The sequence below is a fragment of the Jaculus jaculus genome, chromosome 7 (genome assembly GCF_020740685.1).
Source record: "Jaculus jaculus isolate mJacJac1 chromosome 7, mJacJac1.mat.Y.cur, whole genome shotgun sequence".
Classification (NCBI taxonomy): Eukaryota; Metazoa; Chordata; class Mammalia; order Rodentia; family Dipodidae; genus Jaculus; species Jaculus jaculus.
In genome coordinates this window covers 129,509,185-129,525,854 of record NC_059108.1, presented here as the reverse complement: position 1 = coordinate 129,525,854, position 16,670 = coordinate 129,509,185, and the positions used below count along the sequence as shown (strand labels likewise).

Sequence of the window (16,670 nt, the reverse complement as noted above, 5' to 3'; positions counted from 1 at the left end):
GGCTTTGAATCCACAACCTGCCACTCAGTCAATGTGGCGCCACAGTCAAGTTTACCCAATCAGACTAGTGTTAGCTTTCTTGTGGAGAAAAAGAAGGCAATGCTACTCACTTAAGGGGTTGTCAAAATTGACAGACAATAGACATCAACCAAGATCACCACTTTGGGCACCTAGAATTCAAAGATGTAAGTCATACTTCCACCCTTTGGTCACATCTGAAAGTCTAGCAGGACATACAGATGTGGATTAAGATGTAGTTGTGCCAAATGACAGGGTATGTTGACAATCAAGCCGTGTGAAGTAGGAAAGGCTATCTGGTCTGGAGGTGACAAAGAATGAAAAGGAAACAAAGGGAAGAAATCCCCTACGTAATACGGGGTCCACCAACATGTGCTCATGAGTGATGGAGGAGGAAAAAATGACATCAAAATAGAAGAGGGACTAGTTGGGAAGAAAGGGGATTCAGTGGAGGGGGATAAAAAGGACAAGCAGCAGAGGCTAATAGGAGGGGAATATTATCAGGGTACATTCTATATACAGATTTTATTGTATCACTGAGAAAACACAATGCTTAAAGCTAGGCTTGCCTGAAAAATGCTTTTTAAAAAAATCTTCCTTTCTGTGTGGACTTTCAGTTACTAGTGTGCATGTGGAGCTGGTCTTTCTCTTACCTTTCTGAAAGTTATCACCTTATATCAGCAACAAAATACCAGATGGTTCCTAGTTCCATTTCTGGAGCTCTGATGCATCCTGGGAAGGTTTGTCCTCACTGGCACTTGCTCTTAGAATCGTACCTAATTGTCCTCTAGTTGGTGCTCACAAACTCCTCTGGACACTGGGCAAGTTTCTTAAGGGGATTTCTACCTCATTAAGGTTTCTCAGAGAAGAGAGGCACTGAATTGTACTCGAGACAGCGAAGGTGTGGAATGTAGATATAAAAATGACATCTTTTGATTTTAACATCTCATGTTTTTTTTAACCACTGTGCCTCATTATCATATATAAGAGCAGAAAAAGAAATCAGGCACTAGAAATAAAGCAAAACCAGAAACTCTGATATCTGACTTCTGTTAGTGGATGAGAAGCTAAACCCATGACTTTGATCCCAGATGCTTCTAGATTCTGACCCAGACAGGTCAGGCTGTAGACATGTTTTATGTTACGGGTGGTGGCTATTGCATTCCCTCTTCAAGAGTTAGGCTGACCACTGTCTCTTAAATGTGGGTACTCGGGTTTTCTCCAGGTTTCTCCCTTTCCTAGACCACTTGCTCTGGGGAAAGTCATTTGCTACAGTGACTGAAGCACCCCAAATAAGGGCGATCTGTAGCAAGACAACAGTCACCGATTTTCTGTCCATCTGAGGAAGTCACCTCAGAAGCCAGTGCTGCAAGCCTTCAAAGGATCAGTCTCTTGAGTGTAGCCTCCTGAGGACGTGAACCAGGATAGACCAGCTCAGCCACACCCAGATTCCTTTCCACCAGATACAACAGGAATATGAAGTGTTGTTTGTTGGCTTGTATATATGTGCTATTCAGGCATGTGTATGCATGTCATGTGTGTAGGTGCACATGCACATGTGTGAGTGTGCATGTGTAGGCCAACAGTTGATGTTGGGTGTTTTCTTCGATTGCCCTCCATCTTATTTATTGAGACTTGCATCCACAGCCTGACTCAGCTAGCTAGCCAGCTTTCCCTAGAGTCCTTGTTTCTGCCTTCTGAGGGCTGGTGCTAAGTGTCTGAACTCAGGTCCTCACACTTGTGTGGCAAGTGCTTTACTGCCTCAGCCATTTTCTTAGCCCCTCCCCCTCCCTTGTTTTGAAACAAGGTATCATGTAGCCCAGATTGGCCTTGAACTTGGTATGTAGTTGAGGATGACTTTGAACTCCCGATCCCCATGTCTCCACCTTCCAAGGGCTGGGATTGAGTGTGTGTCACCATTCCCAGTTTATGTGGTGCTGGGGATTGAAGCCAGGGATTTGTGCATGCTAGACAGGCAGTCTACCAACTGAACTACATTCCCAGCCCGTAAATGCTTATTGTTTTCATTAGCTAAGTATCAGGGCAACTTGTTCTCAGCAATAGATAACTGAAATGCAGGCCAATATGATACTGTGATAGGTTGTTTGTATTCTGAGGAGCAAAATTTTCTTAGTTGAAACACTTCTTTTAATCTCTTCCTCCTGAGCACAGAAATGCAGCATGTGATGTGGGTGAGAGGCTGCACCAAGAGCTAATGCTGGTTCTACGTTAGTCTACTGTTTTGCATCCCCACCTCTGGCATAAGATGCTAGTGTTACACAGGCAGAAAAGAGTGGTGGGTGTGGCCTCTCAAGAAACACTTCAAAATAAGGTCAAGGATATGATGATGATAATGAAAGCAAATAACTTCTCACAAAATTGTAATAATTAGGTAAAACAGCATAGTAATCCTAGTCACAACTATTAGGTAACAAACAATAAGTTGTAAATTTTACCAGGACTGTTTGGGCACTTAAATAATTTATTTAAAATATAATTTTATATGGATAACATGAATTAGTCCTTATTATACTTGCAAACAGGAGAAAAGGAACCTTATTTTTTTTGTTTTTCCGAGGCAGAATCTCACTCTAGCCCAGACTGACCTGGAATTCACTCTGTAGTCTTAGGCTGGCCTCAAACTCACAACAATCCTCCTGCCTCTTCCTCCCAAGTGCTGGGATTAAAGGCATGCGCCACCACGCCTGGCTCAATCTAACTTGTAAGCAAAGTATCAAATAATAAGTGAGAATAAAATGTCTTTTCTTACTGGGCATGGTGGTGCATGCCTTTAATCCCAGCACTCGGGAGGCAGATGTAGGAGGATTGCCATGAGTTCAAGGCCACCCTGAGATTCCATAGTGAATTCCAGGTCAGCCTCAGCTAGAGTGAGACCCTACCTCCAAAACCAAAAACAAAAACAAAACAAAACAAAAAGTTAGATTGATTTGTAAACATTTCATGTACTTCTAATTTCTGCAGGAAATAGCCCTACAGCCTAGGAATAAAAATAGTTTTTTTTTTTTTAATTAAAAAGGACCTTTAGGTCTCTCAGGTACTCCCAGAGGGTAGCCAGTGCTTCTCACATAAGCATGACCTGCGGATATATGTAAAGATACAGATGCACAGACCTATTTCTAGAAATCCACACAGTAAAGGAGTGGAGTGCCTAATTAACTGAGACTGGTGCACTGTCGTCACTGCAGAGAAGCACCGAGATGGGCAATAATACAACGTGACACATTACTCTATCATCAAATGTTAGCTGAGCCCCTGACCTGTACTAGAGGCACTAGCTGCCGAGGATACTCTGAGGTTAGAAGAGTGAGGGAGTCATCCAAATGAAGGAGGGGGCAGGAGGCTCCGCCACAGGTGGAGGAAGCAGTACCTTTAGGGAACAGGTCGGGGTGCACATTAGAAGCACCCCAATCGTGTTTCTAAATATAGAATCATGTGATGTGAAAGCCTTTAGCACATTTCTCCATCAACTGTAAAAAGCTATGCTGTTAGTATAGGCTACTATCTCAGGTACCATCAATCTGGGGCTTTCTGAAAAGATATAATCAACCAAGAAAAAGTAAGGTAGACATGAAAAATGAAAAATGTCTCTGAAGCTGTTTTAGTTGCTATTGCTGGAAGATGATGTTTGAATTTAAACTCTAGTAGGCATAAAATAGGCTTGTAGAAAACACTGGCTTTGGAATCGGAATCAATGACCTAGAAATAAACACCAGAGAGGGATCAGTAAAAATTTGAAAGAGTAGAATCATAGGACATCAAAATATTATTTCCAAATGGCTTGTAAAAATAATGTTTTTGGACTACAATGTAGAAATAAGTACACTTTAAATCTACAGGTATTAATAATATGCTGACATTCTGGTATATAGCACTAGTCAACTGAGGAGTGATTTTCCTTCAATGGGGCTTATTACCTGAAGTGACTGAGGATTGCGCGTTACAGTCCCACAACACCACTAAGTCTTCTCCTTTCAGTCTTTGCTGCCTGGTGACCACTCCAAAATTCCCCACAGGTCAGCATTTTGTTCAATGCAACAGGAGGACAGGAAGCCGAGAAATCTTACTTGTGTGTGTGTGTGGGGGGGTGCATGTTCATATGGTCATGTCTGTAAGCATGGGTAGACACATGTGTCAAGGCATGCATGACATGGTCAGAGGACAACTTCTGGGTATTGGTCCTCACTTTCCACTTTGTTGAGGGAGGGTTTCTTATTCTTTACCACTCCATTTATCAGGCTAGCTGGTCCACGTATGAGCTTGTAGGAAATTTGGTCTCCTCTTCCTATCCAGCTGTGGGTGGTGCTGGGATTACAAAAGCACTCCACAGCTTCCAGCTTTTATGTGAGGTCTGACAATCTGAACTCAGATACTCACCCACTTTTCCCGCAGAGCTATCTCTCACTGCCCTCTTCTTTCTTGACCTCTTTGTTCTCCCTGTTATCTCGAAAGACCTTCCCTCCATTATTTCCATGAGCCTGAGAGTCCTGGCACTTTAACCATTCCTGGTGTGTGTCTCTCCTCACCACTGACATTTTCTAAAGATTCTGCCTGGTACCCCTCTCCTTTTAACCACTCATTTCTACTAACGTGTCAGGCACTTTAATTCTCTGACTCCCCTATGATGCCATCCTTGGAACTGACCTTGACATTTCTCATCACACTGCTTCCCAATACTGAATGAGCTTTACAAGACATCTGGTTCCCTCCTTGTTAGCACTCCTGAAAGCTGACCATGGTATATGTCTCCTTCTCCCTAGCGACAAGACCTTATTGGTTAGGCCTTGGTCAGCTGCAATAGCTTCCAATGGGTCAGTCTCTTTATTCTCTGCAGAATCCTGCAACCTGGAACCTGATGAAGACCTTCCTGTCATGTTCCTCCCTTACCCCAGAATCAGCACACGCCCTGCTGAATCCAACCCCAGTCTCTTGACTAGAAGAACTTTTCCCTTCACAAGCTGCTGTCCCAAGATTTAGCATGAACTTTGTTTTGGCTGTTGCCGTCCATCCTGCTCCCTTTCCACAGTAACTCCTTGTAGTTATGTCGGGATCACACTGTATGTCACAGTGATAAGGGGTCATCAGAAATATCTCCATAAATGTTTGCTAAATGGAACTGAATTTTACTGCAGATCTGTCCAAGTTTAATTTTATCAACAGAGAGATTACAGAGAGTAGAAAGCACATTTCATTTCAACTGTAAGAATTATTACTTTGATTTCTTAAACTGTAATAACAGAAATGGATACTAAAAGCATTTTTTCTTGAATTAAAAAAATCCCAGAAAAAAAAAAATCCTTGAAGCACTCTTGTTAGGCTTTTCTCATTTACTGCTTTAGATAGATCTTATCATTCAGAATATAAACAGGATTTTTGGCATCTCAGCAGCTGAGGATTGATGACAATGGGAAGGCTCAAATATGTGAAGAATGAATTGTGTCCAGAACTCCGTGGGTCAGAGAGCTCTTTTCTAAATGGGAAATGAATTCTGACAGGAAGCTGCCCGCTGGGAGTGGAGGAAGGCTCTGGAAAGCTAGTCATCATGATCATGTTGCAGTGGTGTGGACTAGTGGACATGCACATTAGTTACATTTCTACAAGTGTAAGTTGTTCTGGAAAGGACATAATTGCATAGAAGAGAAAATTTTATATTTTATATTTACCTTTTTAAAACTTGAGTATCTGTACCATCAAACATGTTACTGCATCACAGATAAATGTCATAAAATAATTGCTGCTCAAGAGAAGTTTTCAGGGCATATCAATTTTACCTACTTCATATCAAGGTTGGCACACACACACACACGCATGCACGCACGCACGCACGCACACACGCACATATACACAGAGAAAATTCCCTTGACCCCCTGGGAGATCTTATCTTCCTTGCCAATGTTAGAGCTTCACTCATCCCCAGTATGCCTTCCCCAGTAGGCCTTCTCCTGGCATAAGGGAAAGAAAATCCAACAATTCAATGTAAAACAAGGAACCTCAGCAATTGTTCCCTTTCCTGAACTCCTTATTATTGTCACACTTGCTGGTACAAGGCAGCAAATCACCTGCGATTTACTTTCCATGTATTTGTTTTTCTTCCCTAACACATCATGTGCCATTCCTTGAGGAAAGGAAGCATGTCTTATTGTTCTGTATCCTCAGCCATCAGATAGTCCCCTAACTATGGTAAATGTCTGTTGTTGAGAAGGTATATGCTCACACTTGGGATACTATTTCTGTGAATATTAATGCATTTGGTTGGCTGAGAAGAAAGGACCAGATGCTCTATATCTTTATATTTTGCTGATTCAGAAATATTTATGAAGACCATAGCTTTGTATTATTTAGACAAGTAAGCACTAAGAAATAAAACTATTGTCATTTAACAAACTGAAAAAAAAAATCATTCATTCCAAGTGTTGAAATTCCTCTAGGCTTTGGTAAGAGATATGGAAAACAAAAGATTGTCAAACCTTTTCATTAACCAATACCCATATTGGCACCATTCTCCCTCTTTTCCCTAAACTCAATGCATCTAATCAGAAACAGTTTAATTTTTAGCAGCAAGTCCTAAATAATGTACATGGATCTACATCTTTATTGAATCCCACTCTCTCCCAATTACTTAGCCTATCCTAAGTGACCCCACTTGCAGCATCAAATGCCCTCCTATGGGAGTTTGAATGAAACATCCATCATAACTTCATGTTTTTAAATATTTGGTCCTCAGTTGGTAGAATTTTGGAGGTAGAGCCTTACTGGAGAAGGTGTGTCACTGGGGACAGACCTTGAGGTTTTTTAGCCCAGCCCTGCTGGGTGCTCATGGGTCAGCTCACTCAGACTACTGCCTTCCTGTTAATGTGGGCATATGGACCAGCTGTCTGCTCTGCCATGCTTTCCCCGCCACGATGAAGCTTCCCCTGGAAACTGTATGCCTGAAATAAACCCTTTCCTCCCAAATGTAGCTTCTGGATAGGTGTTCTCTCCCAGCAACAATAAGGTAACTGCTATGCTTCCCCTTGATGCAGGACCATGTCAGAGACAAAAAAACCACTGGGCAACAAGTCATATGAGCATATCAGTTACTATGGAATGAGTGTCAAGGGCAAGACGGATGTGGGGAGTATAAGTTTTTGGAACTCCCAAATGTTCCACTGTCTATCCTAAAAACAAATCCCTTTCCCAGTTGTTTGCTGCTGCTAGTTTCCTCCCTCAATTCTTTTCTTTCTTCTGTGTACTAGGGATTAAATATAAGGCTTACACATGCTAGGCAAGTACTCTACCATTGAGTGACATCACCAGTCATATGTTTTGTTTTCCGAGGTAGGGTCTCACTCTGGTCCAGGCTGACCTGGAACTCACTATGTAGTCTCAGGTGGCCCAGCTCCCAGTCATATGTTCTTTAAGTATATTTTTATTTATTTATTTGCAAGCAGAATGAGATAGAAAGACAGAGAGAATAAGGTATGACAGGGCCTCCAGCCACTGCAAAAGAATTCCAGACACATAAGTCACTTTGTGCATCTGGCTTTACGTGCAAATGCCTTTACACTGGGGCCATCTCTCCAACTCCCCCATATCTTTACTTTTTATTTTTAGACACTTTCTCACTAAGTTGCTAAGGGTAGTCTTGAACTCACTTTGTAGCCAAGACTGGCCCTGACCTTGTGCTCCTCCTTTTTCTCCCCCTCAGTAGCTGGGATTACAGTTTGTGGCACCAGGGTTAGCTGTTGTCCATTTTTTTCTGAACACTATACAAGAAGACCTAAGGCTAAAATTCTAAGCTTCCCTGTGCTTCCAGCACTGTTTAGAGCTCCCTAGAGCCCACTGGTCCTTGCCCCATTCTTGCCTCTAGGATCCTTGTGATTCGGGAGGTAAGGATCCCACCCAAAACTCCAGCAGTGTGATCTGGCAATCAGTGGGGCACCATGTACCTTGCCCTCAGTGACTACTTCTCAGCTTGCCACACACTCATGGCTGTAAGCACTGGCTTAGAGACACTGCACAATCTTAAAGAGATGCTCATGACTTCTTATGCTGGAGCAGAACATCACTGAGCCCCCAATGGAGAAGTTAGGAATGTGGGGCCTGGAGTTGTTGCAGTCAGTGTGACAAACACTAATGGAGTCAACCAAGATCATAGCCAACACAAGGGTGAGGATAAGCCTGCGAAATGCACCCAAATCCAGTCCCATCTCTACATGGTCCAACTCTGAGAGCCAATAAATACCTTTCATCATCAAATCATTAAATTGGAGACATGTTATATTCTAGAAGGCAAAAGAAGGATTCAAAATGGCAACATAAAGTCCATGTAAGCCATATTGGACAGATCCTATATATTAGAGAATGACACATAAGCATTTGGGTATCTGATGGGGGAAGAGATGCCATGGACAAGGGGACAAGGTACTTGATTGAAAAGAAAGGCTTTTCAATATGACGCTAATGCTTTGATCTTGTTTAAGTCTGCTTGGCTGTTAGGAGACTTGAGTTTTAAAAGATGAAGTTTCAATAATAGGATTTCACATGGTATTAAGAATAATCAGAAACTTATGTGGGGCTGTTGAGATGGCTTAGCAGTTAAGGCACTCACCTGCAAAGCCTAAGGTCCCATGTTCGACTCTCCAGACCCCATGTAAGCCTGATGCACAAGGTGATGCAAGTATGCATGGTCACACATGCCAACTAGGTGGCACAAACATCTGGAGTTTGATTAAAGTGGCTGGAGGCTCTGGTGCACCAATTCTCTCATTAAAATTGGCCAGTTGTTGGGCTTGCCTCAAAAAAAGTCATAAAAAACAGCGGTTTTTTGGGTGCCCTCAAATGACATTGTAGAACAAAGAACCTTTTACTTTTACTTTCCCTGCAGAGCACAGCCACCCCCACTAATAGAGTCTCTTTTGTTTTTAATGAGAGAGAGAGAAAGCAAGAGAGGGAGAGAGAATTGGTGTATCATGGCCTCTAGCCACTGCAATTGAACTCCAGATGCATGCGCCACCTGTGCACATGTGTGACTTGTATGCATGTGTCACCTTGTGCATCTGGATTATGTGGGTCCTGGGGAATCAAACCTGGGTCCTTAGACTTCTCAGGCCAGTGCCCTAATGGCTAAGCCATCTCTCTAAGCCCTAAAGTTCCTTTTATTTATCTATTTACTTATTTGACAGAGAAAAAGGAAGAGGGAGACAGAGAATGGGCATGCCAAGGCCTCCAGCCACTGCAAATGAACTCTAGACACATATTCCCCTTGTGCATATGGCTAACATGGGTCCTGGGGAATCAAACCTGGGTCCTTTAGTTTTTCAGGTAAATGCCTTAACTGCTAAGTCATCCTCCATCCCTAAAGTTACTTTCTAAAGCCCCAGTTATTCCACCAGTGAGGGCCATATAGTACAATGTGTGTCTCTCCAACTTAAAAGTCAAATCCAAAATACTGGGGATAATATCTTTGACAGATCCACGAAGGCAGCAGGACAGAGTTGTGCTGGTCTCCTCTAGGCCTCCCTATTGCTCCCACGCTGCTTCCTCTTCAAGCCTCAACAGCAATTCCTCAAAGGGACAAGGAGGCCGGTCTTCCCCCCAGAGTCACATATGTAACTAATTGTTCCTGACCAGCCCTTTCCATGCCCCATCATTTCCCCAGGCCTGACACAGTCTCCAGACGAAGAAGGCTCCCTGACTTCAGCGCTGTCAGTGCTGTGGCGTACTTAGCTAGGGCAGCCTTCAGTTTTCTAGATGGCTGGCAGAGAGGCTTACAACCACCTAGCTTTAGCATGGCTCCTTACTTCAGGTCTGCATCCTAACTAGACAGTAAACCTGAGTATGAAGGTGGAGATCAGGACTACTTTCCCTTCATACCTCTGGGGCCTACAATGATGAAAGGTTTCCTATTTGGAGTTATACCTTTGCCTCCCTCTTCAGGCCAGCATCTGTGTCTTTCAGGGACAGCTTCTAACTTTATTACTCTGACTTACACAGAATTCAAACCAGTACCCCATCCCTTTCCAAACCTCCTGTCTATCAAGTGCTTCCACCAATGCCACCACATGCTAAGATACAGCCTTCTCTAGAGGCGTCCACCAGCTCAAAAACAGTACAAGGAGAAGGTGATTTAAACAAACAAACAAAAAAAGAGCTAGGTTGGGGAGTGTTACCAAGGCAACAAACATCTCCTATAGCTCCTTCTGTCTCCATCTCCATGGTGACCTTGTGGCCACAAAAAAAAAAGAAAGAAAGAAAGAAAAAAGGAAAAAAAGAAAAAACTTTTCTTGCTTGCTCTGTTTCATTTATTTTGAGGTGGAGGGGTCTCACTATTTAGCACAGGCAACCTAAAACTCATGATCCTCCTGCCTCTGCATCCTGAGCTGTGGGATAAAGCATGTGTGCCTTACTTAGCCTTATTCTTTGAGTTTTACTATTCTGAACAATTTATACTTGCTTGACTTTGTAAATATTTAACTTCCACAATGCACATGCGCCAGGGGTGGGGATTACAGAACTATCAGTTATGTCCATGTTAGTATGACTCAGTTAAATAAAAATGCTGTCCTGACATCTGAGGCCAGCTACACAGGTGTGAGTCTTGGCAGGCTGGGGAAAGGGAAGAAGCGGCCGGGTGCATAGAGGCCACTAGGAGGCTCGAGGGCAGAGCCTGCTGCAGAAAGGGTGACCGCGGAGTCCAGGGAGGCAGAGGAAAGTACCCCTTTCTTTCTCTACTTTAGCCACAGAAATTAGGTTGAGTGAACCATGTGAGGACTTAGCGTAGTGATCTCAATCAGGTGACTCCCATAAACTCACATGGTCTGAATGCCTGGTCCCTCGCTGATGGCAACTCGGTATGTGGAGCCTTGTTGGAGGATGTGTATTGCTGTGGGTGGACCTTGAAGTTTATTAGCCTCTGGCTTGCCAGTGTTGGTTCAGCTCACTCTCCTGCTGCTGTTTTCCACAGAATGTGACAGAGGTGATGTCCAGCCTCTGCTCATGCCATGATTTCCCCTGCCAAGATGGAGCTTCCCCTAGAGACTATAAGCCATCAGCTGCTTTTGTTCAGGTGCTGTGTCTCAGCAACAGTAAGGTAACTTCAGCACCTGGTGAGGAGTCGCTGGCTAGCTTGGGAAACTTAGCACCATTTATAACACTGCTGGCTATTACACTGCAGATTTCAGAGTCAACTTCCCAAACACTTGGAATCCAATTGCTTTGTTGGAGATTATGTTCCCCTTGTTTCTTCCAAAGGGAAAACCCTGAACTAGCCCTTGATAGTAAGCAATAAAAACCTGCTGAACTATTAGACCAGCAGTGTGCAGTCTGTTCACCAAGTCAAAAATGTCCCTCTGGCGGGGGCGGGGGAGGGGGAATTAGTATTTAAAAGCCAGGCGTGGTGGTGCACACCTCTGATTCCAGCACTCGGGAGGCAGATGTAGCAGGATCACCAAGAGTACAAGGCCACCCTGAGACTCCATAGTGAATTCCAGATCAGCCTGCGCCAGAGTGAGACCCTACCTTGAAACAAACAAACAATGTCTCTGAAAAGAAATTCTGACAAGACTAGGATTCAAAGAATCCATTGTGTCTATGTGCCAAGGCCTTGATGTAGTTTACAAGCTGGAGTGACCTGAACTTCAAGTTATGCATTGTATTTCCTATACACAAAGACACTGTGGTCTCTAGGAAGAGTTATAAAGGGTACCAAGCATCCTTACTGACAGGAAAAATATTTGGATTTGGTGTCAAACTCCACTGAAGAAAGGCATTTACAAGAGTACATCAAGAACAATATTCCACAGAGTCAAGGTGGCAAACCGTCTTCTGCAAATGTTTCTCTTGCGTACAAGGTTCACAGGCCCAGCACTGCACGGTGATGCCCCACGATGCTGCCAGCTGGAGGGACCCTGAGGGAGCTTCGCTCTTGCTCCTCTCGCACCGCAGCTCCCTGTTCTAAGTGTTCTAAGTGTCTGCTAGTCAGATTAAAGTTTTTTTTTTTTCCTGCAGTTGAGTAAAGACAAATCTGCAAGCCAGTGATAAATACACTACAGACCCTGCCTTTGAAGCCCATTTCACTTTAAGTAATTGACCTCCCTCACAGGGACCAATTATAAATCAGGAGGAAAATGACATCCATACCTTTCATGAGAATTCCAGAGAGCAAACCCCTGTGCAAACCCTGCCTGCTTTCTTAAGAAGCAAATAGTGTGCCCTAGGATGCGCTCCAGTTATATGTTCAAGAAGTGTAAATATAGTTAAAAATAAAAAAAAATTACCTCTAATGTGCTTATTCCTTCCCCATCATACTTCAGAAACATTAAATTGAGCTTACCAAAGAACAGGAACCATCAGACATAAATGATCCCATCTTGCTGGGAAGAAAAATTTAGATTACATTGTTAGAAAGGGTAAGCGAGAAGATCTCAGTTTTCCCTCCTGCCTCCTATATCCCATAACTTCTGATCACAACAGTATGACATTATAATTTCTGCAAGGCTAGAGAAAAAAATTCTATATACTCACACTATACTATTGGAATTAAAAGATTAAGTGACAAGGAGCTGGCAGGGCTAAAAGCATGAGTGTTAGGATTCACAGAACCGAGTCTGTGTTCTGGTTAAGGGACCATGAAAGTTACTTCACCTCTGAGTCTCTGCTTCCTCAACACAGACGAGGGTGGTGGTAAGAGCCACCCCAGGGTTGCTGTAAATAAAGCACGGAAAGCATTTCAGCTTGTATTATTTATGATGACAACATGCTCAGAGACCTCACAAAGAGCCCAGTGTCTTAACTGGCAAGGTCAGCCTTGCTGAGCAGCAGGCTATCCTCCACAATTGTGAGGGCTGGAGAGCTCCCACAGGCCTTCTTTTGCGCTAAGCTGTCAGCAAGTTGCAGTCATTCTCAGGCGACATAAGCAGCTCAAAATTCTCCTTAGGGCTTCACTATCTGAGAAAGGCTAGAGGAATCCTTCTCTCTGGACTAGATAGGAGATAGAATTGTATGTTAGCTTTCCATTCCTGTGAGGACAAAATGCCTGAGATAACTGACTTGAAAGGAGGAAATACTTAGACTGGCTCAGTTTCAGTCTGCTGTTGCTTGCCTTGCTGGCATGGCCCTGTGCAGGCACAGTAGGAAGTGGGAAGAGTCTGTGATGAACAGGCTGCTCACCTCATGGCAGCTGGGAAGCCAGCAGAGGTGGGAGAGATGGAACAAGCGAGAACAGCTAGCACAACCCAGATGCAGTCTAGCAAGTGTCTGTATATCCGCTGCAACCATTTTCCCTCTGCCTCTTCATTAATAAGGAGTAAGTAGAGGACCATTATCACCAGTTTCCATACAGTGTGGTCAACATATTTGTTACTAACCTCTGTGCGCTTCCCTTAAATCCTGTGGAGGACCAGAATATCCTCACCCTTCTTGGAAAGAGCCATGTTTCTCTGTCAGCATCCCATCCTCGAAAAATCTGTTGACGATTTTAACCACATGGACTACTGGCTCAGAGACAAAGGGCTTCATCACCCACAGAAAGAGCATCAACACATTGTGTCAACAATCCTTGGCCCCGAATGCTATGGAGTGAGGCACATGGGCCCATATAAATGTCTGTTCCATGTATAAGTCAGCTTTCTGTCACTATAACAAAATACCTTAGGCTCAGTTACTTATTGATTTAGCTCTCAATTGTGGAAGCTAAAAGCCCAGACACAAAAGGGTCTAGTCCTTTTGGCTGCATCATATCATGACCAACGGCATAATGGCGACAGCATGTGTAAGAGGGAGAAATGACACTGGGGAGACAGGAAACTAGAGTAAAGGGAGGATCAGCAGTGACCTCACACTAGGCACATCTCCTAACATTGTCATCTAAGGAACCATGTTTTTAACATATGAATGTCATGAATTATGACAATTTCAGTAAGCAAGCCTGCCCTTTGCTCTGGGCAGAGACACTATCTTTATTTCTCCGGGCAGTTTATATGTATACAGACATCCTTGAAAAGATATTCTGGAAGGGAAGTTACTGTCTCACTCACAAGCGAGTAGAAACAAAAGGGGCTCTTGGAGCCTAGTTCCCAACATAGTATATTCAAAATCATTAATAATGTTCAAAATTTTCTTAAGAATAGAAAATTATTTCTTTTTCAAAAAATTATTTCTTGAACAAGCAAGAAATAGCCATAGTTACAGAGCCTCTTGGGAGGAATGAGTGTCTCTGTGTGCAAGAAAGGTTCTCCCAAACGATGCATGTTTATTCATCCATATATGAAACTTGTAAGTTCAGCATTCAGAGGTTTGTTTATTTATTTCACATGTGGGGTGTATTGTGGTGTGTATGGCATATGCCCATGTGAGTGCAGATGTGTGCCATGGGCACATGTATGTGGAGGCCAGAGGAGAACACTGGTTGTATTTCTTTCTCATTCGTTAGCATGTTTGCTTGAGATGGAGTATCTCACTGAACATGGCTGCCATTGTGTGTCAGAATGGCTGACCAGTGAGTCACAGTGATTCTCCAATCTCCATCTTCCACAGAGCTGTTGTTATATTTGGTTTAGCTTTGCCCAGCTATTTAGGTGGGTGTGAGAATCAAACGCTGGAGGTCTCAGGCCCTCTCAGGTCCTCAAGCCTGCATGGCAAGCAAGAGTTCTTACCTGCTCAGCCATCTCTCTAGCTCTGTTCAAAGGTTTTGAGAGAATTATTCTCAGGTTTTTTTTTTCTGTATTAAACAAGCACAATAAATTTCCCTATAATATTAGTTAGAAATTTCATTAAGAGTTGTAAAAGATGAAGACTGCTATGAGATAGAACAGTAAAAATATTAAAAGTTCTAGTCACTGTCTGTAGGGCTTGCAAACCTTCCTGGCATACAAGTTCTGTGTACAACAAAGCCCCTACTTTTCATTATCCTACAATGTGCACCTTTTCCGTCCAAATGGTCAGTTTCCCTGTGTTACTAATGTACTGACCTCCCCTTTACATTACCCTGTAATTTATGTCTTTCTGTATGTCTATCATATACTCTACATTACTAACACACTGGCCTCCCCTTGATATTATCCTGCAATTTATATCTTTTCCTCCAACTCCATCAGAATTCCCATGTCACTACTAATGTACAGCTCACAATTTGTACTGCATTTCTTATAATTTGTACTCTTTTTTTTTTCCAGAAAAGCTGGGGAAAACTGCATTGCTACTATGTGTCTAGGGCACAAGAGCAGAACTAGCTGAGAGGGAAGGCTCTGGACTCCCCTGCAGGCCTGTGGACGTAGCTTTCAGTTTAGGAAAGTGAGGGAGCAAGGGAATGTGATGAGCTAGGCTGATGGCAAAGTAAACAAATTGAAAAATGTGTCCCTTAAATTAAGCTTCAGGACCTCCAAAGAATGAGGAAAGTCTAGCTTAACTTATATCACCCTTTTCTTTTCTTTCTTTTTTTTTTTTAGCTTTTATGCATTAATTTTTTGCATGTGTACATATGTGTGGTAGACATGTATATATGTTCACAGATGTGAGGGCACACATGTGCATGTGTGGCAGCCAGAGGTCAGTGCTGGGTGTCTTTCTCAATCAATCTCTACCTTATTTTGTTTTGAGTTAAAGTCTTTTACTGAACCTGGAACTCACACCAGTAAGGCACAAATAGCGAACCAGCCAGTCCCACGAATACAATGTCTGCCTCCCAGCACTGCCGTGCAGAGTTTTTTTTTTTTTCGAGGTAGGGTCTCACTCTAGCCTAGGCTGACCTGGAATTCACTATGTAGTCTCAGGATGGCCTCGAACTCACAGTGATCCACCTACCTCTGTCTCCTGAGTGCTGGGATTAAAGGCGTGCGCCACCATGCCTGGCCCGTGCACAGTTTTTACGTGGATGCTGGTGATCCAAACTCAGGTCTTCATGCTTGCTTGGCAAGCACATACTAACTGAGCCAACCCCAGCACCCCTCTTTTAATCTAAAGAGATGCTTTTTCATGTATTAATTTAAAATTTTCTAAGCCAGATATGGTATTACATGTCTATAACTCTAACTTAAAGCCAGTCTGAGAAACACAATAAAAAAGCTCTGCCCCCATAAAATTATCATATGTAAAATATAAATCAAATCAGATAAAAATTCCCACAATTTGGGGCTGTAGAGATGGCTTAGTGGTTAAGCACTTGCCTGTGAAGCCTAAGGACACCGGATCAAGGCTTGATTCCCCAGAACCCACATAAGCCAGATGCACAGGGTGGTACATGCATCTGGAGTTTGTTTGCAATGGCTGGAGGCCCTGGAGCACCCATTATCTGTCTCTCTCTCTCTCTCTCTATCTGTAGCTCTCAAATAACTAAATAAAAATAAATTTAAAAATTCCCAAAATGTCCCTCAATTGGTACTATCAATATTTGCTGGACTTCCTCCTGGCACTGAGTGTTAAAACTTCCTGTAGAATGTGATATGTTGAGAGATGGATGGGGTTGGTGAGACAGGGGTGGGAAGGACTAAGAGAATTATAGGTAAAAGCAGTATGAACAAAGGCACAGAGGTGCAGGTCTAAGGCCTTAGGAAACTGCAGCCATCTCAGAATGGTCCGGGCTCAGAATGAGCAGGGTGTAGCTGGCACACACTGTGACACAGCACCATCTGAAGGACTCATCTGGATGCTCTTCTCCA

At 43.2% G+C, this 16,670-nt stretch overlaps 1 protein-coding gene across 1 annotated transcript in view; it reads right to left on the bottom strand.

Moving 5' to 3' along the window:
• Nucleotides 1-16,670, bottom strand: part of Efcab11 (EF-hand calcium binding domain 11) — a 176,667-nt gene that overhangs the window by 66,425 nt on the left and 93,572 nt on the right. The window lies entirely within an intron of this gene.